At 47.6% G+C, this 26436-nt stretch overlaps 1 long non-coding RNA gene across 1 annotated transcript in view; it reads left to right on the top strand.

Moving 5' to 3' along the window:
* The first annotated feature begins 92 nt into the window (after window positions 1-92).
* Window positions 93-26436, top strand: part of LOC138526341 (uncharacterized) — a 106843-nt gene continuing 80499 nt past the window's right edge. Inside the window, exon 1 of the long non-coding RNA XR_011283561.1 lies at window positions 93-192. This is a non-coding gene — a long non-coding RNA (uncharacterized lncRNA). The remainder of the gene's footprint in view (window positions 193-26436) is intronic.

Genomic DNA, 26436 nt, shown 5'->3' with positions numbered 1-26436 from the left:
TTTCTGTGAACCGTGTCCCTCTGATGACAAAAAATGGTTCTTTGATGCAAATCACTCCTTGTGACTTACACGTATACGTTTTTTCATTCTGCAGAAATTCTATTGTAACTGTGTGTGACTGGAAGGTGCTTCGAATCCTACTCAATACGTGATGAACCAAACATTGGGCCTCCGACAAGGGCACTTCTTGAGGTATAAGGACTTTGGGTGTGCCAGAGATATGAGGAATGAGAGAACAAACGTAACAGCTGTCGTTTGTTGCTTGTTTGGCTGTGGCGCTCATGTCTGAGTACCATTTGTTGGGTTGATCGGGGTGGCGGGGTCTTTAATCTCATCTAATCCCAGGCCATGGTATGCATCATAGCTCTTCCCTCCCGCCCCCCTTTTCCGCCTCCTCCACCCACCTTTACTATTATCTATCATTTTTACTCTCTGATACTTTATAGGAAAAACGTTTGCCCATGTTGCATCGCTTAGTTCACTAGCAGCTTGCCAATGTTGTGATACTGGATAGTCTTGGGCGCTTGGGGCATTGGGGCTACAGTGCATTACAGTGCTGTATGAGGTAGGTTCTGTGGTTGCATGTACATTTTTATATGTCAGGTCAGATGCACCGAACAGGGAATAATCACCATTGTATTCGTTAGTTTCATTATCATTATCGAAACCCATAGCAACAAGTGGAAAAACGGGGGTTTTGACAGTTCGGTTTTTATACAAAGTTGTGATATCATTAAGAGAGCCATTATGTGTCCAAATTGTCTTAACTCCAGCCCATATAAGGCTTGATCCTTCTCGTAGCATGTTTACCCCACCCCCCTCTTTCATATACCCAATTATGAAAGTCAAACTCCAATACTATCCAAGACAAAATAACATTACAGAAAACACTATTGCTACAACCGATAAGCCACACTCGTAGTTATAATATTTATTCACTCTATTATCTACCCTATCACTATCTAAATTTGAGTTGTTGTTAGTGAGGGCCCTCCTCTCTGTCATATTTCCAAAATACTTAATTTTCATATACATTTTTTCTTTTTCCATTGATTTTCACACTCTTATTCACATATATTTCCTAATACTTTTCTAGTTATTTTAATTAATAAAAATAACTTTTTAGTAAGTCATATCCCACTTCTTTCTGACATTCACTTTTCTACTTTTTACTCCTTCAACTAGTGTTAGAAGCGCAGCAAAAATAATCCGAAAATGGAAGCCAATAGAAAGACATAGGGCCTCATTACGACTAGTGCGGAATGGGTTTAACAGCGCCGGTAACGGTGCCGGCGCCGTTAAACCCACTCCTCACTATTACGAGGTCCCCTCGCAGGACCCGCTCTGGACGTCTGTTTTTTCCAGACGTCCATAGCAGGTCCCGTGAGGGGACCAGGGAGCTAACAACAGGCCCGTAATTGACGGGCCCGTTCTTAGCTCCCTCCCCATTCCCATTGAGCCCTATGGGGGCTCGAATGGGAATGGGGAAGGACCGGGCCCTGGTTCCCTGAAGGAGGAAATACCGGGCCTTCCAAAGTCGGAATGGCCCGGTACCCCATTCAGGGAACCCAGACACGATTTTGGAGGCAGCCATGGTGCTAAAAGCGCCATGGCTGCCTCCAAAGTCCTAAAGAGGCCCATATAGTAATAGTAGGAGAAAGGAAGGGAAAGATATACTGTACACTTCATCTTCTTCTTAAACTCCTTTATATACATTTGTAATTTTTGCACCCCTTTTGCCTTTATGCATTCTTTTTATCTTAGTTATTTTCATTTTTCCCCTTTTTACTTCCCCATTTTATTTCTTATGATTTTCCTTCTCTACTTTAGGGTATTCCAGTATCTGTGTTTTGCTGTTGTACACTTGGGGGCGTTGTACTATCGTGTGCTCTCCTCACATCTGAGAGATGCACCCAGTACTTCAACCCCTTCACTTTCACTGCGGTTGACATGCAATATATTACTTCATAAGGGCCATGAAATCGCGGGGAGTTCCACCCCCGCACGAAGCTGCGCACATATACATTTTCTCCTGGCATTAGCTGTTTCTGTTGGGCTGTCTTGTGCTGGCGTTGTTGTATCTGTTTCATTATTCTGTGTGAATGCAGGTGCTATTTGCTTTGCTATTCTTCGTACTGCATGTGTCTCTTGGGTGAGGTATTCCTTAAATTCATCCCCTAGCACTGTGCCAGCTCTGTGAGCATCTGATGCTCTTCTTACTGGAGATAGTGGCGTATGTATGCGCCGTCCCGTCACTATTTCGTGCGGGCTCAAATGATGGTCCTTACTTGGCTGTGTTCTGAGTTGGAATAGTGCTAGGGAAAAGCAATACACCCAGTTATTTTTAAGTGTGTTGCATAGCTTGGACAGTTTACTTTTGAGTAGGCCGTTGATTTTGTTATACCAATTCCTTTTTGCTTGCGGGTGGTAAATCGAACATAATTTGTGCTTTACCCCTAACAATGTGGTCACTTCCTTGAAGAGGTAATTTACAAAATGGGTGCCATTATTTGACCTGATCACATCGCATATGCCCCACCTAGAGAAAACTTCTTGCACCAAAAACTTTGCTGCACACTTTGGTCAGGATGGGCGCATGGCCCAGCCTCGACCCACCTGGAGAAGGGGCACACTATTACAATGCGTACCTTGCCCCGTTACATCTTTCTTCCATATCGGCATAGTCAATATGGAGCTCTCTTAAAGGTTCTACAGGGCGTAGTAGTGTTCCTTGTAATGTCCTGAGGGTCATACCTGAATTGTATGTCTGGCATGTGGTGCATTCTATTGTTAATTTTGATAAGTGCTCCTGTAAATTGGAGACAAACCATTCCTCCTGAATGTCTGCTGCAATATGTTGTTTTGTTACATGTGTTGGAAAATGTAGCTGTTGAAATGCTATTTGTAATAATTCTACAGGCATCACTACCTTTCCTGTCATTTCCTGCCGCCATATTAAATCTGTGGGGGACTGTTTACATCCTCTTTTTCCCCATAATTCCCGCTATTCTGCGTGTGCACCTCTTTGTAACTCAATTATCTGCAGTATGGGGGTGCCATTGTACCCCTCCTCTTGCCCTTCTTGGCTCTGTGTCTTTACAATGCACTGTAGTGGCTGGGGGACATTAAAGTAGGTTGCTTCTTTTGCGGCAGTGTCCGCTGCCGCGTTACCGAGCGAGATTGCGTCTGTGGTGTTGGTGTGTGCCTGGCATTTTACCAATGCTACCACTTACGGTTCTGCTAGTGCTTCATTTAAATCATTCAACAGTGCCACGTGTTGTACAGGTGAACCATCTGCTCTCCTAAACCCTCTTCTTTGCCATCGTGACAACCCCCAATGTACCGTTGTTGTCACATATGCCAAGTCAGAATAGATTGTCACTGCACATCCTTTGGCTGTATATAGTGCTTCAATTAGCGCAATGAACTCTGCTGCTTGTGCTGAGTAGTGTGATGGGAGACGTTTCTGCACTATAACTTTATACTCCTCCCCTTCTATTCTTACTACTGCTGCTCCTACATGTTTTTCTCCTGTCCCACTGTCGATGGATGCTGACCCATCCACAAAATATATTTCTCCTTCTTAGAGGGCTTTTGGGATATCATCTCCCTCCCCCTCGTATGTGGCACAATCGCGTTCTTGCATATCTTCTACTGTACAGGGCTCTGTAATGAAGGTAGCAGGGTTCACACTTTTACACCTAACTACATAGACATTTGGGCAGGATATTATGATCTTGTAAGCTGCTGCTCTTTGTGTTGTGAGCGTTGATTTTGATCTTTCCAGAATGACAAAGAGTGAGTGTTCTGCATACAGTGTCATTGAGCATCCCATTACAATTGTGGCGCTTTTCTCTATCGCGAAAGCCGCTGCTGCGAGAGCTTGTTTGCACGCGAAGTGGCCCTGCATCACTGTGTCTAATGTGCCGCTGTTGTAGGCCAATGGCTTGTGGCCTAGTGATGTCTTTTGTATCAGCACTGCTGTCATCAATATTCCATTGCAGTGTGAAAAGAGGTAGAACTCCCGGTCATAATCGGGGTTCGCTAAAACTGGGGCGTGTGTGATGAGATCTTTTAATTTGAAGTATTGCGTCATCATTTCCTGGGTCCATTTTATTGGGCGCTGTTCTTTTGTGCTTCTTTCAATGCTTGCAATAACGGGCATGTGTAGGCCGCATAATCCAGAATCCATGCACTGCAGTAATTATATATGCCGAGAAATGTCTGCATGTATTTCACTGTCTTTGGGATTATTGCATGGCGTATTGCTGCCGCTCTATCAGGTATAGTTCTTTTACCATCTTTTGAAATCAACTGTCCCATGTACAACACTTCTGCTAAACATTATTGAAGCTTACCCTTGTCCAATTTGTACCCTTCTGTAGCTAGTAAATTTAGCAATGTAATAGAGTCTGCCCTGCATTGTTCCTCAATCTTGCTGCAGATGAGATCATCCACTATTGGAAATGATGGGGCTCTCACAGTACCCTTGTGGCAATCTACAATGTTCATATCTGTTTCCCCCTAGAGTGAAGGCTGTGAGATACTGACAAATGGGGTCAAGTGGCACTGAGAAAAAGGCGTTTTTCAAATCTACAACTGTGAAGCAGGTTGCCTCCTGTGGGATGCTACACAAGATGGACGCTGGATAGGGAATTCTTTCTGTATGAGGTCATTAAGTGGGCGGAGGTCCTGTATCATCCTCCAAGCCCTGCCCCTTGCCTTTTTAATCGGGAAAATTGCTGTGTTACAGGGTGAATTTGATGCCACTATTATACACTGTTGTAATAATGCATTTATAGTTTCTTTTATTTCCTCCTCTGCTTCCCTTGATAATGGGTACTGGTTCACTCTAGGTGGGATTGTGCCTGGTTTCAATTTTATTTTTATGGACGTGACCTCTTGCAAAAGGCCTACATCGTGTGGTCCTGTTGTCCATAATTCTGTCATTACTTTTTCCATATCAGCTTCAAATATAGTGGGTGGTGCACTGACACTAGCCATGAGGGGGTTATGTATTTCCCTGTGCTGAATCATTATGTCACATGGTACACTTCTTCATTATAGTTTCCCCATCGCTTTCACTGTCAGTAAACAATTCTTCATCAGTTAAATCACGTAAAGCTATGTTTGGGTCTATACACAGAAATGTTCTCCACTCACATCCATGTGTGTCCAGTCCTATCACCGCAATATGTTTGCTTGACACTTGTACACCATCCAAATCAATAGACATTATTGTACCTGGCACAATATCCTGGTTTACAATGGGGTGAAAAAAAACTTCATCTGATGGCACTCTCCATTCCTTGTGTGTTATCTCGGGCACCACTCTAGCAAGTATTCGTATTCCATAAATGAACATATCAATATCAATGGGCACCCCTCGTACTGCAATTTCATTGGTCATAGTGCTGATAATTAACATGACCCTTGCTGGACATACCCCTGGGGTGGAGCATACTATCCCCCTTTCTGTAAAGGAGATGGTCATATTCAATTTACTCAGGAGGTCCTGTCCCAACAAATTTATTGGCGAGTCTTCATGGTGCAGTAGGGGTGCTCGCACTGCCTTCCCTCACAAAGTTATGTCTTTTGTGTAAGGAACTTTCAAAATAGTCCCAGAGAACCCATGGGTTTCCACATTTTTTCCCGAGAGTGGGAACCGGCCTTCCATGAGGCACCATTTTTCAGCTCCCGAATCCACCATAAAGATGAACCGTTTGTTGCCTATCTCCGCCCCCACCAGTGGTTCCTCTTCTGCACATAGGGCAGTTGATAAGACTGGACACGCAAGTGCTTTCTGTGGGCTTTCCTAGTCTGGATATGTTTCTGTTCCTGGGACTGAAAAGACATTGTCCTCCTATTGTCCCCCACTACGAAAACACAATGGTAAACTAGCACTCCTCCTACTGCTTGATCTGTCAGCAGCATTTGATTTGGTCAATCACCTAACGCTCTGCCACCATCTGAAATCTGCAGCACATTTCTCCGACTCAGCCACTTCTTGGATCAGCTCCTTCTTGGCTAACAGAACTATGAGGGTCTTCTCTCCTACTGACTCTGCTGAACCTTCCCTGTGGGGTTCCACAAGGCTCTTGTGTGTCCCCTACGCTTTACAATGTCTTTACGAAGCCCCTGTTCGCCATCCTTGACAGTCTGGGTGTTACGTATACTAACTATGCGGACGACACCCAGATACTCATTCCCATCTTTGGAGACTATGCAACTGACAGCAAACCCCTCAACGAAATCTACTCAGTGATACAAGCATGGATGGCGCAACACGGTCTTTGTCTAAACGACGAAAAAACTGAGCTGCTAATCCTTGGTACACACGCTAAATTGAAGAAACTAAACACTGCCTTCAAATCATTTACTATAGATGGTAACTCTATCACCGTCTCCAACAACACTAAAACACTTGGCATTTACCTTGACGCCACCTTATCCTTCTCCAAACAAACTAACACGGTAGCAACATCATCCGCATATACATGTAAACTAATCACCGCCTGCAGGCCTTTCATTACCACACCTAATTGCATCACACTTGCTGGAACTCTAGTTCTGTCCAAAATTGATTATTGTAACGCCCTCTACTTAGGTACTTGACACAAAAACATTTACAAGTTACAAGTAATTCAGAATAATGCTATCAGGGCAGCCCTCAACATCCCAAAAAAGTTGCATATTTCTGAAGACTAGACGCAACCTGCCTTGGCTTCCGTTAGAACACAGAATATCGCTCAAACCTTTTGCTATAACACACAAAGCTAGGGCCAACCTCGCTGCAGCCTATCTTACTAACCAACTCACCTCGCATATGTCCTCAAGGCCACTTAGAGCGGCCCAAGTGCACACAATGTCTATACCAAGATTCAAACTCCATAACTCGGGAGGTGCTAGCTTCCCTGTACTGGCATCAAAGTTATGGAAAACACTCCCTGCTTCTCTCAGTTCAGAACCCTCCTTCCATTTATTCAAGCGCAACACTAAACGCTGGCTTCAGGACATGGATACAATGACTTCTAACTTCCTTAGATCATTAGGCTTGTCTCCTGATTTACTGTATTTATTGTACTCCCTATTTATGTATTTGCTTTACCATTACTGACTTGTTTGCTGTTACATTATCTCCTTGTAAATGGGGGGAGCTAGAGTCTCCTGCCTTAATCAACTGTATCTTCCTGATTAACTGTATGTAACTGTAACGTTCTGTAACCTGTATGTAAGATGATGCGCCCGGTTGCCCATGGGCCTGGTTGCGCTTTACAAATAAAACAAATACAAATACAAAATACAAATACAGCTACACCGCAAAAAGGTGCCGCCGTGCCGTTTGCAGTTGTTGCAAAGATGTTTGTATTTGCATTTCCCATTGTGTTATGATGTGCTACTTGTTGCTGCATGCGTTGCTGTTGGTGTTGCTGACTAGCTACCATGTTTTGGACTCTCTGCTGGGGCTCATTACAATACTGTTCATGTTGCCCACCCCCACCCATTGGTAACCCGTACGGGCTTCCTGGTTGTGGGTGACCAAATTGCTGCTCGTTTCCCATGGGAGGGGGCCCTTGGTAATATCCCATTGGTCGCATTCAACATTCTCTTGAAAAATGCCCCCATCTCCCACAGTTCCAGCATGACCCTTGGGGTCCTCCCCTCATTCCTTGTCCTCCAAACCCTCGTCCTCTTGCCGGTCTGCCCTGCCATTGGGGCCCTTTGTATTGCTCCTCTCCTGCCCATTGCTCTTGTCCATTTGCGGACCAAGCTGCTGCCATCCTTGCCGATGTATTTCCTAACCCCTCCCCCCCTTCTCCCTGCCTTTCAGTGGGTAGCACTGAATTGATTGCCGCGACCTTCACTAATTTATTCTGAACTAACTTTGCTTTGTCTGCCAACCTTCTCTGTGCTATCTCCTTCTCTCTCTCTTTGATCCTCCTACAATGATGTACTATTATGCTCTGAATCTCCAGCCAGCCTTTGGCTTCAATCCCAGCTATTTTATCCAAGGCCTTCTGTACCTCTTTCGGGAGCCCTCGCTTAATTATAAAATAAAATATGGCGGTGGATTGGTCCCATGCTGTGCCCGTTTCTTATCTCCACAAATCCAGCACCCGAAGAATAAATTGCGCTGCCTCTTCCTCCTCTCCCATAGTGCATTGCATCACTAAATGCAAGTCTGGGGTGTCTGGGAAGGTTTTCCGCAATGCGCCTCTCACCTGCACCCTCACATTGTTGAACGATGACCCATCATGGCGGTCACAGTTTAGTGTTATTCCCGGGAAACCGACCTTCACCCACATTCCATCTGCTTGGTCTCCAACTGCAGACACTAATAAACTTTATACATCCCCTATCGCCAAGGGCACCTCTTCTGTGTGCTTTTCAAATGTGTGTATCCATTTCCCCGCCCCACCCGAAAGTGGAGGGAGTAGTTTCAACAGGTTGTTTTTATCCATCTGTACCCATGGTATTAAGTGGGGCCTCCCCGGTCCCTTGTGTATTAGAGGCATCTGTAGTTTGGCCTTGCTTCCTTTTTTTACTTAGCGTTACCTTCTTTGCTTTACTTAATGACATGTTTCCCACTCTTTGTCTCAGTCTCCCTTGCCATCTCGGGAGCCCTCCCCCATCCTCTGGGTCCTCCCTTAAGGGAAGCGAGAATCCTGCTGCTGCCCCCTCTTCATACTCATCCAGATCACTCCATACTTCATCTAGCTCCTCATCTGTTTCTCTTTCCACTTGTCCCTCTCCTCTCTGGCTGTCTGCGGCTTCTGCTCATATTATCCTTATTGGCATGACATTTAAATGGAAGAAAAACTCTCCTGATTGCTACTCATGTTCGGGTCCCTTGGGCACATTTCCCTGTGGCGGTGGAGATGGTGTAGACCCCCCGCTACAATGGGTGGGGGCGTCAGATCACTAGCTACACTAGGTGGTACCTCTGGTCTCCTGGGCAACATCTGACCAATATCACACAATGCTCTTAACCATGTTATTTTCATTTGAGTATTAGCAAGTTGCCTTTCTAAATCCCCAGTAAGCCATGCTATGTCCACTGGTGGGGCACTAGTAGGCCCGTATAGCCCTCTTGGGTCATAAGGTGGCGGTATTAGTATCCAGGTATTTTGCACACCTATTGTATCTGTGCATTGTATAAGTTGAATGTATATAAAGTTAATTGTAACCAAATATACACAAATAAAACATAAACAAATGTTATCAATGGTACTTTAGAGAACTTAGTGTCTCATCTTAATTCTTTTTAATTTCTCAATTAATGGTTTTCGCTTACACCTGTTTTTACTCTTACACAATGCTTCTGAAAGTGAATTAGACAAAAGAAAGGGAAAGTAAGAGCACAACATCTCTCAATTTTGTTATGTATTTGTTTCCTCTGATTAGTGAAAACAAGAATTTTATTATGTATTAACAACTAACTCTTTTTCTTGTTCGTATTTTGCAAAGATGTTAAGCTTGCAATGAAGACCCAATGCAGTTGCATCAAAAGTCGTCAGCGTGAGTGAGCCAATTCAATTTAAGAGGACCCGTCCATCTTAATTCGGTTCACTTGGGCTTCTATTTCCTCCAGATATCAGCTATGTCTGATTCTTGCAAATCAAACAAAGTAATCCTCTCAATGTTTTGATTGAATTCAATAAATCAGCCTCTTCGAATCTGCACAACAATATGCCAGTGCAACTTCATCCGCCATATCACTAGACTATCAAGGATATTCCATTTGTGTAATGTATTCCGTAGAATACCTCTGTCTACTCTGTCAAAAGCAGAGGACAGGGGTATGCTGGCCATATAAATCGGTTGTTTGTGATAACCTCTTGAAAACCTGAGTAAGACAGCCAGCATCAAATCATTCAGTGGAGTTTCTAGGGGTTCTCTAAAGCTGATCTGGAACACAGAAATTCTATTTGTTTGTCTGGCCTACTTTTCAACCTCTCTTAAAAGAAGTATAGCGAAGATCTTACTCAATACGTCCGAAAGGGATATGGGATGATAGAAGGATTCCCTCTGTCTCCCTTTTTGAAAATGGGACCAATGTAAACCAGGTACAATGATGGTGGCACAGTTAGTGTACTTATGATGTTTGCAAATTAGTGTGTTAACACAATTGACCAATGTTCAGTGTCATGTTCTTTTTTTTAAACAACTTTATTTTAATCCGGATGCAGCATGTATAAGGTAATCATGTATGCAGACAGACAATTACGACATAATAAATAGTTCATTCCAGTCCTCTGGCCCTCCCGGGGGTGCAGAGGGGGGTAGCTCTATAGCCTTAAGAAGCGTTTCGCCAGTTGCGGCTGGAAAGTCAGGGCCGGAAACTGGAACTGTTGTATTCCAAGACCGGAGACAACAGTCTGTAAAGCTTTTCAGCGACCAAAATCTCCCAGACTTTCACCCACCATAGGGGTATAGAGGGGCCCTCTTGTGTCTTCCATTTGCGGATCAGAGATATCTTGGCTGTGAAAAGCCGCTGCATAAGAAGTTTGGCGGTACAACCCTTTTCGGACAGCCATCCGGTCACGGAGCCCCCAGCAGGATCATCCCCAGGTCCATGGGCAGTTTGCAATGGATTGTAGTTTCAACAATCTGTATGACCTCCTCCCAGAAGGTCCGGGCTTTCGGGCATTCTCACCACATGTAAAGGAAGGTTCAGCGGGCACCACATTGCCTCCAACAGTTCTGCTCTATGGCCTTTTGAAATTGGTGTAAGCGCTCCGTGGGGTAGTACCAGTGGTGCAGGAGTTTCAATGCACATTCTTTATTGATAGTGCATCTCGAGGCAGAGTTGATTCTGGTCCAAATGTCCAGCCATGTTTGATCCTCTATGGGGTGCCCCAGGTCTGCTTCCCATCTGGCCATATACGTTGGTCTGGTCGTTAGCATGTCCTCTTGTAGCAATTTGTATAGCTTTGTAATCAGGCCCCGGCGCCGACACTCCTTTATTGTGTGTTCCAGGGAGTGAAGGTCTCTTTTGGCCCTCCGTCGGACCACTGGTTGGGAGAGCCAATGCCTGATCTGAGGGTAGGTGAACCTGTCAGATTCCTCCAGGTGGAAGCAGCTCTTACATTCCTCAAAGGAGAGCGGGGATCCATCTACAAAGAGCTGCGAAAGAGTATTGAGACCCACTCGGGTCCATCGGCTGCAGTTTGCTCCATCCATGCCAGGAAAGACGTCTGGGTTTCGGAGGATTGGGGAGAGGATCCAGATGCTTAGTGTAGCTCTGGTAGAGGACAAGATAGACGGCCAAAGATGGTGTGCCGAGCCCAATATGTGTAGCAGGGAGAACAGCGGAGGGGGTGTGGCGGGGTCATTTAGTTTGCTCTATGCGCGTCCATTTAGGGGGATTTATCTGCTCTGCCCAGGCAGCCACGGATGTCAGCTGAGCCGCTATGTAGTAGTTGGAAAGATTTGGTAAGACCATACCTCCCCATTTGACTGCTCCAGTCATTACCTTCAGGGGAATTCTCGCTCTGCATCCCTTCCAGACGAATTTGGATAGCTGTTTCCGTAGCCGGAGCAGGGGTTGTTTAGGGAGATGGACTGGTACAGTCACGCACACGTATAGGAACCTAGGCAGGAGGTTCATTTTGCACGCAGTGATTCGGCCCAACAGGGAGATTTCCTGGTCCCTCCATCTCTTCAGGTCAGCCTCCTGTTCCTTGAATGGTGGGGGGGAGAATTTGCTGTGTATAATTGTTCAGGGTCTGCGACTATGTGCATCCCTATAGATAAGGAGAGGCTGTAGTGTTCCATTTCAGCTAGCTGACTATTCAGAGACTCTTTATGAGGTTTTTGGACATGTTCACCCCAAGTGCTTAAGATTTCGAACATCCATCTACCTGATCAAAAGCTACCAGCTCCTTTAGGGCTTCCGGGAGAGAGGTTTGAGAGTTGGTGATGGCGAGCATTACATCATCTGCATACAGTGATATTTTAAATTGTTCCCCTTTCAAATCAATATCCGTTACCTTCTTGTTCTGATGGATTCTCTGGGCAAACAGCTCCTTTACAAGGGCAAAGACAGGGGAGATAGCAGGCAGCCTTGTCTCATCCCTCATGAGAGGGCGATAGGCACCAAGAGCTTCTGATTCAGCCGAAGGGACGTCTTCGGGGCCTGATAGTTGGCCAAGAGCATCTTCCGGAACAAAGGGCCAAAATGAAAGGCTTCCAGGGTGAGCCTCAGGAAGGGCCAGTCCACCCTGTTGAAAGCTTTAGTGGCGTCCAGTGTTAATACTGCTAGTTCGTGTTGATCTTGGGCGGGCACTTTGATGAGGTTGAGGGCCTGCCGGATGTTGTCTCCTGTGTTCCTCCCCCTGATAAATCCCATCTGGTCTGAGTCTATGATGGACGGCAGTACCAATGCAAGTCTGTTTGCCAGAATTTTAGAATAAATGTTCGCGTCTACATTGAGTAGGGATATGGGCCGATAAGATGTGCGGTCCTTGGGGTCTTTTCCGGGTTTCAGGTGCATGATCGTGGTGGACTCTTGCATAGAGAGGGTGATGGTGCCTGTCTCTCGGAATGAGTTGTAGAGATTTGTCATCGGGCCCAGTAAGAGGAGGCAAAAAAGTTTGAAGAAACTAGGCGGAAAGCCATCAGGGCCCGGGGCCCTTGGTTTCAAGGTTTTTATCACTTCCTCAATTTCATCGGACGCGATTGGGCAATCTAAGGCAGACTCATCTGCTTCTGAGATGTGAGGGAGCCTGGCTTGCGCTATGAATCGTTCCTGCTGTGCTTGTGGCCAAGGAGAGGCCATCAACATGCTGGTAAGGTAGGAGGTTGCTAACTGCAGTTTAGCTTCTTCCCTATACAGGACCCTGCCCTCCTGGTTCCTCAGGGCTGTAATGAGTTTCCTCCGTCTAGTTTTAGCCTTTTTGGTTACCAGGAACTTGTTGGCCTTTTTACCATGTGCGTAGTAATTTTGCTTCATCCTGATCAAAGCCTGGGCTGTGTCTTCCGCATGGTGTGCCTCTAGCTTACTGAGGGTGAGTCGTAGGAGTTTAGCTGCTTTGGGTGACCATCCCTTCTTGTGGATTATTTTGGCTGCTTCGACTTTCTTTTCCATCTGGTCTTTTATTGTACTCCATCTTTTCCTGTATGCTGCAGCCTGGGCTATGAGTTCCCCTCTAATCACCACTTTCAGAGCCTCCCATCTGATCGCTGTGGAGGTGAGGTCCGGTGGGTTCTCCTTCAGGTAGTTATGGATAGCCTTTGTTACATCGTCGCAAACTTTCATATCATGTAGCATTGGTTTGAAGAGAGCCAAGCGTTATCTCATCGGGGGTCGGGATCGAAGATCCGGGCTGTTAGCAGTATTGGAGCGTGGTCCAAAAGGATCCTCCTGCCTATTTCCACCTTGTCTGTAAATGAGAGAAGCTGGGGGCTGGCCAGTATCAGGTCATACTCGAGTAAGAGTGGTGGATGTGGGAAAGGAATGAGAAGTCTGAGGCTTCCGGGTGGAGGACTCTCCAGGTGTCTATGACCCCCATGGATTTGAATAGGTGGCAGAGACTTAGGGCGATCTTCAAGTCCTTAGTTGAGGAGGAGCCTGATTTGTCCCTCAGGGAGTTCGGAACGCCATTGAAGTCGCCGCTGATGACCACTTGTCCTTCGAGGAATGGGAGAAGCCTTGTTTCCAGTTCCGCGTAGAAGATTTCCTGGCCCTCATTCAGGGCATAGATTGCGATCAAGGTGTGTGTGTAGCTGGTCAAAAAGCATTTCTTTCAGTGCAACAAATCTGCATTGTGGGCATTGCAGGACCACCTGCTCTCTGAATGGTATCCCCTTAGCTAAAAGGATCGCTGTAACTCCTCTCTTGCTATCTCCTGATGCCAGGTATTGTTTGGGAAAGGCTCTGTGGTGTAGTCGTGGAAAATCTGCTGGGAGCAGATGTGTTTCTTGGAGGAATACCACTGAGCTATGGAGGTCTGTTAGGTGCTTGCAGGTCGATTTTCGCTTCTCCTCTAATGTTCAGCGAGACATAGCGCAGTTTTAGGTGTGGCGGGAAGTCCTTTTGTCGTACCCCTTCAGCCATCAGGGGATACGTGAGGGGTTGAGGAGGAACCTTGTCTGTGCAGGTCTGTCTGCTGGTGCCAGGCTATCAATCTTGTCCTGCTGCAACCAGGGTTTTTTGTATTTGCTGTGGTGGGTCCGAACGTGACCCAGAATACAAGTGAACCAACAATGAACCAAACCGAGTACTTAGTCCAAACAAAACTGGGCCTGAGGGGCCCTGAACCAGAGTGAGGGTCCATCCACTCGGTAGGGGCATATTGTGGGACGTCTGTGAGCCGAGACAGTGTTCTGGCATGGAGAACAGGTTACTTTTTGGTCCTAACCCCTCTTACAGGGGAGGGACCAGGCGGGTGTCAGGTGGTGGCAGGTGGTTTACTCCACCTAGGAAATATCATCCAGCGATTTCGCTGTGACTTTGGGGTTGTTCCTCGTTCCCTCTCGGGGGATGGATTTGCGAGGTCTTCATCTGGGTTTGCTGGTTCTCCTCCCATGATCCCACCTGCTCCCTCCAGTGAGTGCATTATGCGCTTTTGGCCCTCAAAGGAAAATTGGAGCGTAGCCGGGAAGAGCCACCTGTATTTGATTTTCTGATCCTGGAGGAAGGTGGTCAGTGGCCTGAGGGCTCTGCATCTCTGGACTTTCTCGGGCGGCAGTTCCTGGAAGATCTGAAGGGAGACCCCTTGATATGTCAGGTCTCCCTGGGTGTGGCATGCAAACATAATTTCTTGTTTTGTCGCTAAGAAGTGAACTCTTGTGATTACTTCTAGTATGCTTGTTGTTGGCAAGCCCCTGTGGCCTCGCAGCCTATGTGTGCGGTCCAGTAGGAGCAGCGACTTGTCACATTCAGAGAGAAGGGTTTGGAAGAGGACACTGATGTATGTCGGCAAGGCTTGGTCTGATACCCCTCTGATCCGGATATTATTCCTGCAGTCCCTATTTTCCAAATCCTCCTGCTTGCGTTTTATGTCCTCGCCATCTTTTTCAAGATTCTGGATTTTCCGATGCAGCTCTGCAATTTGCGTCGAGTGGGCCAGGAGCTGGTCCTCTGTTTCGTCAACCCTATGCTCGACCCTCCTCCATTCGATTGTCCAGGCCATCTATTCTTGGGGCCACCTCTGTCATACAGTTTCGGAATTCTGATTTAATGTCTGCTAAGAGGGCTTGTATATTTTCTTTAGTGGCCTAATGGCCTGAAGAACTCTCGGGCGAGGCAGTTTGGGCGCGGTCAGCGTCTATCTTTTTGGATTTTTCTTGCAGCTGCAGCATGCTGGCTATATCTGCAGATTTAGAGGATTTCTGTCTAGCCATTTTGACAAGCCAATGGTGGCTGGTTAGGGGGTAAGTAGGGTCGTAGGGGGAAACAAGACCGTGGCACAGCCTCTCCTCAGCCCCTCCGGACACCTCCCAGGGAGCACGGGGGCTTGTCAGGCTTTGTATTTGCGTGTCCTTTATCAGGGGTCATGGTCTGGTGCCCCGAACTCCGGAAGGCCGGGAGTGGGGAGCTGGCTTCCTGTAATTGCGTTGCTGGGGCCCAGCGATCCTGCCAGGCAGGCACGCTGGACTTTGCTGCCAAGACTGGGAGGAAAGTCCTCCCAGTTTGCTTCTATTCCAGAAACTAACTGTGCTCCAGGATTGAGCAGGGTCTGCTGGCCAGGTTGGGCCCTCCCTCCCCCAGTCGCTGTAGAAGGGCGGCCGGAGGGGATCTGGTAATGTGCTTGATGTGGTGGGGACCTCTTTCAGTGGGCCCTGTTGGAGGCCAAGCTTCGGGTGCGCCGTGAGGGGCGCTGGCAGGGGGCAGATGGTCCCCTTTGCCTGAGTGGAGTCGTGGGTGGGAATCCACCAGCCCTATTGCTTTGCTTTCATGTGGCGGTGCTTCCGGGCCCTGCAATCTTCCTCTCCCCGGATGGTGCGTTATATGGTCTGCGGGGCGGGAGGCCTTTATCCCGCTGCCAAGGCCCCTCCACACTATGTGCATGGGAGGGGGGACAAAGAGAGGACGCCTCACCATATGTTGCCAGAGGTCACGAGGCGTTGAGGGGTTGGTGTTTCTCTCACCCACGCTGCTATCTCGGCTGGGAATGCGGCTGTGTGGGGGGGTCAGATCCCCTCCCTGCGTGGTTAGATCCTCCTGTGATGCTTCTGCTAGGGCCCCGGCACCAGGATGCACCGTGCGGTGTAGGAGGGCACTCCGATCGTTGCTGCTGCCCCCGTTCTCGTGGAGCCAGAGCTGGCTGGAATGTCTCTCCCCCTCTTGAGCCAGGGATGTGGGCGCTCAACTGCAGGTCCCTGTCTTCCAGCGCTTGTCAGATGGCTTTGATAACCGGGATCCAGGCAGCTGATGCGGTCTGGTGACAGGTGACAGCGATGGCGTGGGCTCCTCCTCACCTTCTTCTGATACGCCCCAGCTCCGGATCCCGGCTGCGCTGTGTAATGTGGGTGGGCCGCCTGTGATACGCAGCTGGGCTCTCAGTTGGATGCCTGCGCTGCTGCCTTCGGGCTCCCTCACGGAGCCAGTGCCAACTGGAGCACTCCTCCTGTTCTTGGGCTGGGAGATGTGGGAGTTTGGCCGGAGGGCTTCTTCCCCAGCACTTGTCGGGCAGCTAAACTGTTATGGGCTCCGAGCCGCTGATGCGGTCGGGGGAGGGTATCAGCAGCGGGGCGGTCAACTCCTCCTCTCATTCTCTGACCACGATCAGGGTGCCGCCATATTGATTTTCGGCGGCTCTCCCCCGAGCTTGCTTCCCACTCTGCTGTTTACCGCAATCTTTCTCCGATCAGCATGTGCAGAGGATGTTCCGCTATCAGCGAGTTGTCTCTGTCACTCTTATTTCGCATTAAGGCGGACGTATGATGGCGGGCTCTCGGGTGTCCCACAGAGCTCTCAAAGAGGCGACCGCATTGCCAGCGCCTCAAGCCACGCCACCCCCCAGTGTCATGTTTTAATATATTTGCTGCTTTTGAATTCTTAGCTCTCAGGATTATCTCTTTTATTTCCTTGGGGAAAAACAACCTCCCAGTTTCTCAATATTCTTCTGTTAATATACAATACTGTTGCGCTAGTATCAGATATTGGGCCTCATTACGAGGCTGGCGGAATGGGTTTGACGGCACCGGTAATGGTGCCGGTGCCATTAAACCCACTCTGCCCTATTACAAGGTTCCCTCGCGGGACCCAGAAAGGACGTCTGGTAAAACCAGACGTCCTTGCCGGGTCCCGCGAGGGGACCAGGGAGCTAACAACGGGCCCATTATTAACGGTCCCATTGTTAGCTCCCTCCCCATTCCCATTGAGCCCTATGGGGCTCACATGGGAATGGGGATCATTTTTTACCGGGCCCATTGAATGGGCAATTACCGGGTCCGCCAAGGTCGGCATGACCCGGTAATTGCCCATTCCATGGGCCCGGTAACAAATCATTACAAGCGGGAGCCGTGCCTTTAATAAGGGCACGGCTACCGCCAGCCTCGAAATGAGGCCTATTGAGTTTATTTCAGCAAAGTGCTTTATTCAAGTTTCTTCCATCATGGCATTGATGGTAAATTCTGTTTGTTTTATTTTTTAGCAATTAACAAGTTCTGAACAGGCGGTGGTAGATTTAACACTCATTAACATGGACTGGCTATCCTGGATGTTCATACAATGTATTTCTGTTTCTCTCTGCGATTACCATTCTCTAATTTAGTCCCATCCTCCTTATATTTCTTTAAGCCCTTTAATAACCTTTTACATCTCTCTCTTTTGTCTAGCCACTAGGTTATTGTAGGTATGTAACTGGACTATGCCCTTGTATAGTAGGACTTTTCTAACCCATAAGCTCTTTTATAACTTGATTGAAAATCTCAGGGTCAAAACAAGAGGACTTTTTTCCATTAGGTGGATTCAACAAAGTTCCAGAAAGTGACTGCGTACATTTTTCAACAATCATTTTGTGCCAAACAATCTTGTTTCCTTGAAGTGAAAGTATAACCCAAGCAAGATGATGAAGGCAAGTCCCTCTATAGGCACACTCCAGAGTAAATACAACCCGCTAGGGAAATCAGCCAAGAGATACCTTTGATATGATATTATAGGTTATTTATAATGCTCTTAATACCCAGAGGTTTTTAAGCGCAGTCCCTGGGATCGAACCTGTGTTGCTCTATGTCGTCTTGCTTCCAAGGCGAGCATGTTGCCCCTTGAGCTATCCTACTGAGAATCCACTGTAAATGCTGTCTATAAAATATTCTTTGCAGGTGTCCATTACATCTTTTACATGACAGAAAGTAAAGGTAAAGAGTAAGGGTGATTCTATGTCAAGACCGGAGGCTCGGATTATGCTTTCTTCCTTTACTGAAAGCCTCGAGCAGCATACAAAATTATTTAACAACATAACACACAAATGAGAACAACACAACCAAAAACTACATTTCCCACAAATAAACTCCCCGGGTGTAGTTAGTTCTCTTTATGTCCATGAACTTCCAAGTCACATGTCCTCATTAATCAATCCCATCCGACACAGTCCCTTATCCTCTCATGTCCTGCTGTTTCCTTCCTCTTTATTTGCTGCTCGGGCAGCCAGATACGTGCCTTCTCATTTTTGATTGTGTTTGGAGTATTTTACGAGAGTGAATGATATTTACTATTGTTTAGTTTAGTTTACATGTACAAACTGGTAGGAGTAAACGGAGCGCGATCGCGCCCGGTGTGTGATTAGTGTTTGGCGGAGCATATCCACGCTGTTAGAGATTAATGGGTTGTGACCGTGCTGGGGCGTGCAGCTCTGGTAGCGCAACTCCGTTAGCACGACAGTAGGGGCTCTGTGACGCGCAACGTCTCTGGAGCGCGACGGGACCTCGGTGTCATGATCTCTGCTTCCAAAAGATCAGGACTTGCCCGACTCCCTTGGAAGCAGACCCATAACCCCGGTTCCGAGTGCCAGCCAGTCCCAATTGGGACCTTTTGGACCCTGTCCTGGCGCCAGTGGCACCAGGCTCATAAAGATGCCCAGTCCCAGCGCTGGAAGCGCCGGGCTCATAATGCTTGGGTAGACTTACCTGCAGCAGACCATGCTGCTTACTTACCTGCCAGTTGAACCCCTGATCCTCTTCTGTTTGGGACTACTTTTCCTGTTGGGTGGGGCAGGAGCCACTCCCTAGGTTCAGAACACTGGAACTCTTCTGGAAAGCAGGAACTCTTTTCTTACCTAGGCGTGGCTGTGGAAGGAGACACCTAAGCACTACAGGAGGCTATTTAAACCACACCCGATGGATGAATCTTGCTTTGCGTTATTCTGCATTCTCTGCAGCAGAACGCTCATCGTGTCTTCCTCTTCTGATCCTGGGCCTAAGGGAACAAAGGCTTACCATCCTGGAATCCAGTCTTCAGCAGCACCTGTAAAGACAAAGAAAGAACAGGTTAGCACTACGGTCTTCAGTGGCAGCGCATCTCTTACCTGGTCCATCGGCTGTCACCAACGCCTCGCGCTGCATTCCGGCATCAGAAAGACAAAGGCTTACCTACTCTTCGCATGCTCCGGAGGTCTTCGCACTGCATTCCGGCATCTGAAAGACAAAAGCTTACCAGCTCTTCGCACGCTCCGGAGGCCTTCGGCGCTGCATCCCGCATCTGAAAGACAAAAGAAGGTGCGTTTAAAGACATTGGGCAACTTTATTACTCACGTGCCATTACTCCTTCCCACGCCGAATCCAGTGGGTATTCCAGCACCCTTCAGCTTCTCTAAAGCTCCGAACTTGTACCTGCAAGATAAAAGGGACAGTTAGTGTGCATCGTGAAGCAGGCTACAAGCGCTTACTTACGTGCTTCCAGGCGCTTCTATTCCTCACGCGGGTTCGATCCTCAACTCTCATCAGCCCGCCATCTGCCATCGCCATAACCCTGCAAAACAAGAGATATCATTACAAAAGACTTTTAAGACATTTGAAGTGCCCAGAACTTACCGTTCGTGCAGTTAACGACGGACAGCAGTCCTCTGAGGTCAAGAGGCCTGCACCCTTATCCAGTGAAGAAACTGGTTACGGCACCCTGCCCCGAGGCAGATGGAGAGCTCGGCGTTCACTTACCTAAGGTGAGGGCGTTAACCTTTGGGGTTCTACAGGAGAAGAGAAAGGGAAGAGGAGAGAGGCACCCAATAACCCCAGTTCATTAATCCCATATTTTCTATCTGCAGACATCTTACTCTTCGAGTCAGACATACAGTGCACAGAGGTCCAGCCCAAAGAGCCAACCGTGTGTTACACATCACCTTTGAAGATACGGCATTCACCCAGTCAAGACCGGCGCCTCTGCGGGAATCAGGTGAGCGTTACAGAACGCAAAGCCTACCGCAAAACTCCCACCCAGACGCTATGGAAACCTCGGATACCGACCAGCTAGCCCAGTTACTTGGGGAACTAAGAGCAGAAGTGCATGCAGCCCGTCAGGAAACGAATGCTCTAAGAAGGGAACTGATTATTTCCAAGGAGCGAACAGACGATCTCGCTAGACAATTGCTACAGTCACAAGCCGGACAAACTCCGTTACCCGCATCAGGGGCAAATCTTCCTTCAACATCCTCTACGAACCCAGTGCAGATCAACCTACCTGGGAATGTACCTCTGGCTCCGCCCGAACGATTTTCTGGTGACCCAAAGAGGTTTGCAGTATTTATTAATCAGTGCCGGTTGCACTTCTTATGCCGGCCAGCAGCCTTTCCAACTGATCAAGCTAAGGTAGCTTTCGTGCTTTCGTACCTTAGTGGCAATGCGGCAGACTGGTCGATCCCTCTAGTTAATCAAGATGATCCGGTTCTCCATGATTTTCAAGCTTTTCAGCTCAGTATGGAAAAACTGTTTGCAAGACATTCACAGGGGCAGGCCTTGGACAATGAGCTCCTTTCATTGCGACAGGGTAATCAAGTTATATTGCGTCTTTCAACAGACTGATAGTGGAAACTCGATGGCCTGAGGACAAAAGGATTACGCTGTTTTATAGAGGTTTACGTGGAGAGCGCAAAGATGTGTTAGCCCAAGTAGTGAATCCCCCGCAAGACTGTTCGGACTATATTGACTTAGTCGTTCAAATTGACCACAGACTGCAGAACAGGAAGGCCGATCGTTCCAAGTTTGATGCTCGTGTATTTTCCAAACCACCAACTCCTACCAAAGGAGTAGACTCCGGGGAACCCATGCAAATAGGGGGCCTGAAAGGACCACTAACACAAAAGGAGCGGGAAAGGAGAAAACAGCTGCAATTATGCCTCTATTGCAGAAACTCGGGGCACTTTCTTCGAGACTGTCCGGTGAGACCAGCCAAGAAGGCAGTAGGAGCTGCAGTTACCAGGGTCACAAACTCTGAGCAGGGAAACGACCTCGCCCGACAAGAATAGAGGTCCTCTTGCCGAGCGTTAAAACCAGTTCCGTGACCTCGCATTTCGTGATACCTATGGTCCTCATTAGCCCTGAACATCCGGATCGATTACATGCGATTGAAGCTTACGTCGACAGCGGTGCCATCGGCAATTATGTGGATCATGAAATGGTTTTGAGGATGAATCTGACTCTTTGTCCAAAGGCTGTAAAGGACGTCATTACTACGGTGGATGGTACGCAGATAGCCTCCGGACCAGTAACGCATACCACCCAAGAAGTGACGCTAGTAAGTCAAGATGGACACCATGAGAAGATCGTGTTCGATGTGATCAAGGCCCCTCAGTTCCAGATTATTCTAGGAATTCCTTGGTTAGAGAAGCACAATCCTCAGATCGATTGGCGAGCAAGAACGGTTCAGTTTCCAGAATGTGTCTCTACTTGTCACCCTCGACCTGGTGTTGCACTGGCAGCAATTTCCTCGGAGGCTCCCCAGTTACCTCCTGAATACCTAGAATTCCAAGATGTTTTCCGGAAGGATCAGGCTAACTCTCTACCTCCTCATAGGTTTTATGACTGCCAGATAGACCTGATACCTGGATCTACTCCTTCTTGTAGTAGAAATTATGCCCTCACCGAGCCTGAGAATCTTCACCTCCAACAATACCTGGATCAATACCTAGCGAATGGGTTTATTCGTCCTTCCAAGTCCCCTGCTTCCTCAGCTTTGTTCTTCGTTCCAAAAAATGAAGTGGACCTTAGAACCTGTATAGATTATCGCGCCCTGAACCAGATCACTGTTAAGAATAGATATCCATTACCTTTGATCCCTGAACTCCTGGACCAAGTCAGAAAAGCATGCATATATACAAAGCTGGATCCTAGAGGAGCCTACCACTTGGTACGAGTAAAAGAGGGCGATGAATGGAAGACGGCCTTCCGCACCAAGTATGGGCTATTTGAATATCAGGTCATGCCCTTCGGTCTTTGCAATGCCCCGGCCGCCTTTCAATATTTTATGAACAATGTCCTCAGAGAGCTCATAGATGTGTGTGTTGTTGTTTACATTGACGACATCCTTGTTTATTCTTCATCGGAAACTGAACATCGGAAACACGTGAAAATGGTCCTCGAGAGATTGCGTCAACACAAACTTTTCGCTAAGTTGGAAAAATGTGTTTTCAACGTGACTGAAGTTGAATTCTTGGGATTCATATTATCACCTAGCGGAGTGCGTATGGATTCAAAGAAGGTCGATGCAATTCTCAAATGGCCATCGCCATCCTCCGTAAAAGGTGTTCAAAGCATGTTAGGCTTCGCTAACTTTTACCGCAGGTTTATCCCCGAATTCTCTCGAATAGTCCAGCCCATCACCGCCTTGTTAAAGAAAAACAAATGTTTTGAATGGTCTACCGAGGCGGAACAAGCTTTCCAGAATTTGAAGACTAGATTTATCTCTGCACCGATCTTAAAACATCCTCGCCCAGAACTCCCCTACATCGTTGAAACTGATGCTTCGAGCCTTGCCATGGGGGCAGTTCTATCACAAAAGGACCCAGTAACCAATCAGTTGCATCCCGTGGCATTTTGATCCCGCAAATTCTCGCCTCCTGAAATCAATTACACTATTACTGATAAGGAACTTCTAGCTATCAAGTCCGCCTTTAAGGCTTGGCGGCATTATCTTCTGGGGGCCCGACACACTGTTACTGTGATTACAGATCACCGAAACCTGCAATATTTGAAAACCGCAAAAGCTCAATCCTCTAGGCAACTCCGTTGGGCACTATTCTTTGCCGAGTTTGACTTCATAATTACCTATCGACCTGGTACAAAAAACGGTAAAGCTGATGCCCTTTCTCGGATGGGAGTGGAAGAACATTTGATCAATCCTAAACGTGTACCTATCATTCCCGGACAAAGAATTCTAGGTGTAATCGCCACACAATCCATAGAGGAAGTTAAGGATAAAGCCAGGCTACTGGAAACTCCAGCAGACATACAGAACTGGCATCTGCAGGGAAAGGACTTTACGGTGAAGGACAACCTATTATATTTCCAAAAACGGTTATACCTGCCCAGCACAGATTTACAGAAAAAGGTAATCTCTTGTTATCACGATTCTTTAATGGAAGGACATCCCCGTATGACCAAGACCTCGGAAAAGATCAAGCACTACCTCTGGTGGCCATCTTGGAAAAAAGATATCAGAGACTTTATAATGTCCTGTGGAGTATGCGCCCAAAACAAGAGTCAAAAGGAAAAACCAGCCGGCCTCTTACGCCCTATTGACATCTCGCCTCGCCCTTGGCATACGCTTTCTATGGACTTCATCACCGATCTACCTCCATGCTCCGGATACAATACGATCCTAGTAATCGTGGACCTATTCTCCAAGATGGCGCATTTCATTCCACTCAAAGGCTTACCAACAGCAGCAACTCTGGCCCGAGAATTTCTCGAAAACATCGTCCGACTGCACGGTTTTCCTTCAGTTCTAATTTCGGATCGAGGTAGTCAATTTATTTCTCATTTTTGGCGAAGTTGCTGTCGGTCGGCTCAAATTGATGTGAGACTTTCGACCAGCCACCACCCTCAAACCGACGGACAAACCGAGAGGACCAATCAAACTCTGGAACAGTATTTGCGCTGCATGCTACAACAAACTGAAAAAACTTGGAAAGATATCCTTTGGATAGCCGAATATGCCTACAATAACTCTGTCCACTCGGGAACTGGGAAGACCCCGTTTTTTCTTTTATACGGTAGTCACCCTCGAACCTCGGAGTTGGATCCACTCCAAGATCTTGGAACACCAGCAGTAGACCACCTGCATTCTACAATCACCCAAGCCTTTAAGGAAGCCGTTTCTCACCTTCAAAGGGCTAAAGAACAATACAAGAAAGGAGCAGACCAACATCGGAAGGAAGCCCCCCAATATCAAGTAGGAGATCAAGTCTGGTTATCCACCAAATATCTACCTCTAAAAGGACCACGCACATTCAACCCAAGATACCTTGGTCCCTATTCCATCACTACCATAGTAAATCCAGTAGCGGTCAAGTTGGACTTGCCCCCTCACATGAAGATACATCCGGTCTTCCACGTCTCTCTATTAAAACCCGTGCAACCTCAAACCCGACTAACTACATCTCCAAAACCTATTCTAGTTGACGGAGAACTCGAGTTTGAAGTCAAAAGCATCCTGGATTCCAAGATCTCCAAATCTAAACTATTTTACCTGATTGACTGGAAAGGCTACGGTCCCCAAGAAAGATCCTGGGAACCTGCAGAATATGTTCACGCGCCTCGTCTAATCAAAAGATTTCATCGAACATTTCCTAACAAGCCCAAACCCCCGGAGAATCCCGGTTTGGGAGGGGCCTTGAGGGGGGGTGCTGTCATGATCTCTGCTTCCAAAAGATCAGGACTTGCCCGACTCCCTTGGAAGCAGACCCATAACCCCGGTTCCGAGTGCCAGCCAGTCCCAATTGGGACCTTTTGGACCCTGTCCTGGCGCCAGTGGCACCAGGCTCATAAAGATGCCCAGTCCCAGCGCTGGAAGCGCCGGGCTCATAATGCTTGGGTGGACTTACCTGCAGCAGACCATGCTGCTTACTTACCTGCCAGTTGAACCCCTGATCCTCTTCTGTTTGGGACTACTTTTCCTGTTGGGTGGGGCAGGAGCCACTCCCTAGGTTCAGAACACTGGAACTCTTCTGGAAAGCAGGAACTCTTTTCTTACCTAGGCGTGGCTGTGGAAGGAGATACCTAAGCACTACAGGAGGCTATTTAAACCACACCCGATGGATGAATCTTGCTTTGCGTTATTCTGCATTCTCTGCAGCAGAGCGCTCATCGTGTCTTCTGCTTCTGATCCTGGGCCTAAGGGAACAAAGGCTTACCATCCTGGAATCCAGTTTTCAGCAGCACCTGTAAAGACAAAGAAAGAACAGGTTAGCACTACGGTCTTCAGTGGCAGTGCATCTTTTACCTGGTCCATCGGCTGTCACCAACGCCTCGCGCTGCATTCCGGCATCTGAAAGACAAAGGCTTACCTACTCTTCGCATGCTCCGGAGGTCTTCGCACTGCATTCCGGCATCTGAAAGACAAAAGCTTACCAGCTCTTCGCACGCTCCGGAGGCCTTCGGCGCTGCATCCCGCATCTGAAAGACAAAAGAAGGTGCGTTTAAAGACATTGGGCAACTTTATTACTCACGTGCCATTACTCCTTCCCACGCCGAATCCAGTGGGTATTCCAGCACCCTTCAGCTTCTCTAAAGCTCCGAACTTGTACCTGCAAGATAAAAGGGACAGTTAGTACGCATCGTGAAGCAGGCTACAAGCGCTTACTTACGTGCTTCCAGGCGCTTCTATTCCTCACGTGGTTCGATCCTCAACTCTCATCAGCCCGCCATCCGCCATCGCCGGAACCCTGCAAAACAAGAGATATCATTACAAAAGACTTTTAAGACATTTGAAGTGCCCAGAACTTACCGTTCGTGCAGTTAACGACGGACAGTAGTCCTCTGAGGTCAAGAGGCCTGCACCCTTATCCAGTGAAGAAACTGGTTACGGCACCCTGCCCCGAGGCAGATGGAGAGCTCGGCGTTCACTTACCTAAGGTGAGGGCGTTAACCTTTGGGGTTCTACAGGTGAAGAGAAAGGGAAGAGGAGAGAGGCACCCAATAACCCCAGTTCATTAATCCCATATTTTCTATCTGCAGACATCTTACTCTTCGAGTCAGACATACAGTGCACAGAGGTCCAGCCCAAAGAGCCAACCGTGTGTTACACATCACCTTTGAAGATACGGCATTCACCCAGTCAAGACCGGCGCCTCTGCGGGAATCAGGTGAGAGTTACACTCGGATGTTCCGATGCTCAGTAGTCACAGCGCGGAGTGTTGGAAAGGCGAAATTCGGAAGGCAGTGATTAAAGGCATCACACGGCAACACCGTTAAAGTTTATTTACATACGGCCGACACAGATAAGCAACGGAACGTTGCTCAATTGTGCCATCTAGTGGCCAATTGAATTATTGACTG

The sequence above is a fragment of the Ambystoma mexicanum genome, chromosome 1q (assembly GCF_040938575.1).
Source record: "Ambystoma mexicanum isolate Mex_15411 chromosome 1q, UKY_AmexF1_1, whole genome shotgun sequence".
NCBI classification, from domain to species: domain Eukaryota; kingdom Metazoa; phylum Chordata; class Amphibia; order Caudata; family Ambystomatidae; genus Ambystoma; species Ambystoma mexicanum.
The sequence above is the reverse complement of the archived record's forward strand: the minus strand, read 5'-3'. Positions and strand labels throughout refer to the sequence as shown.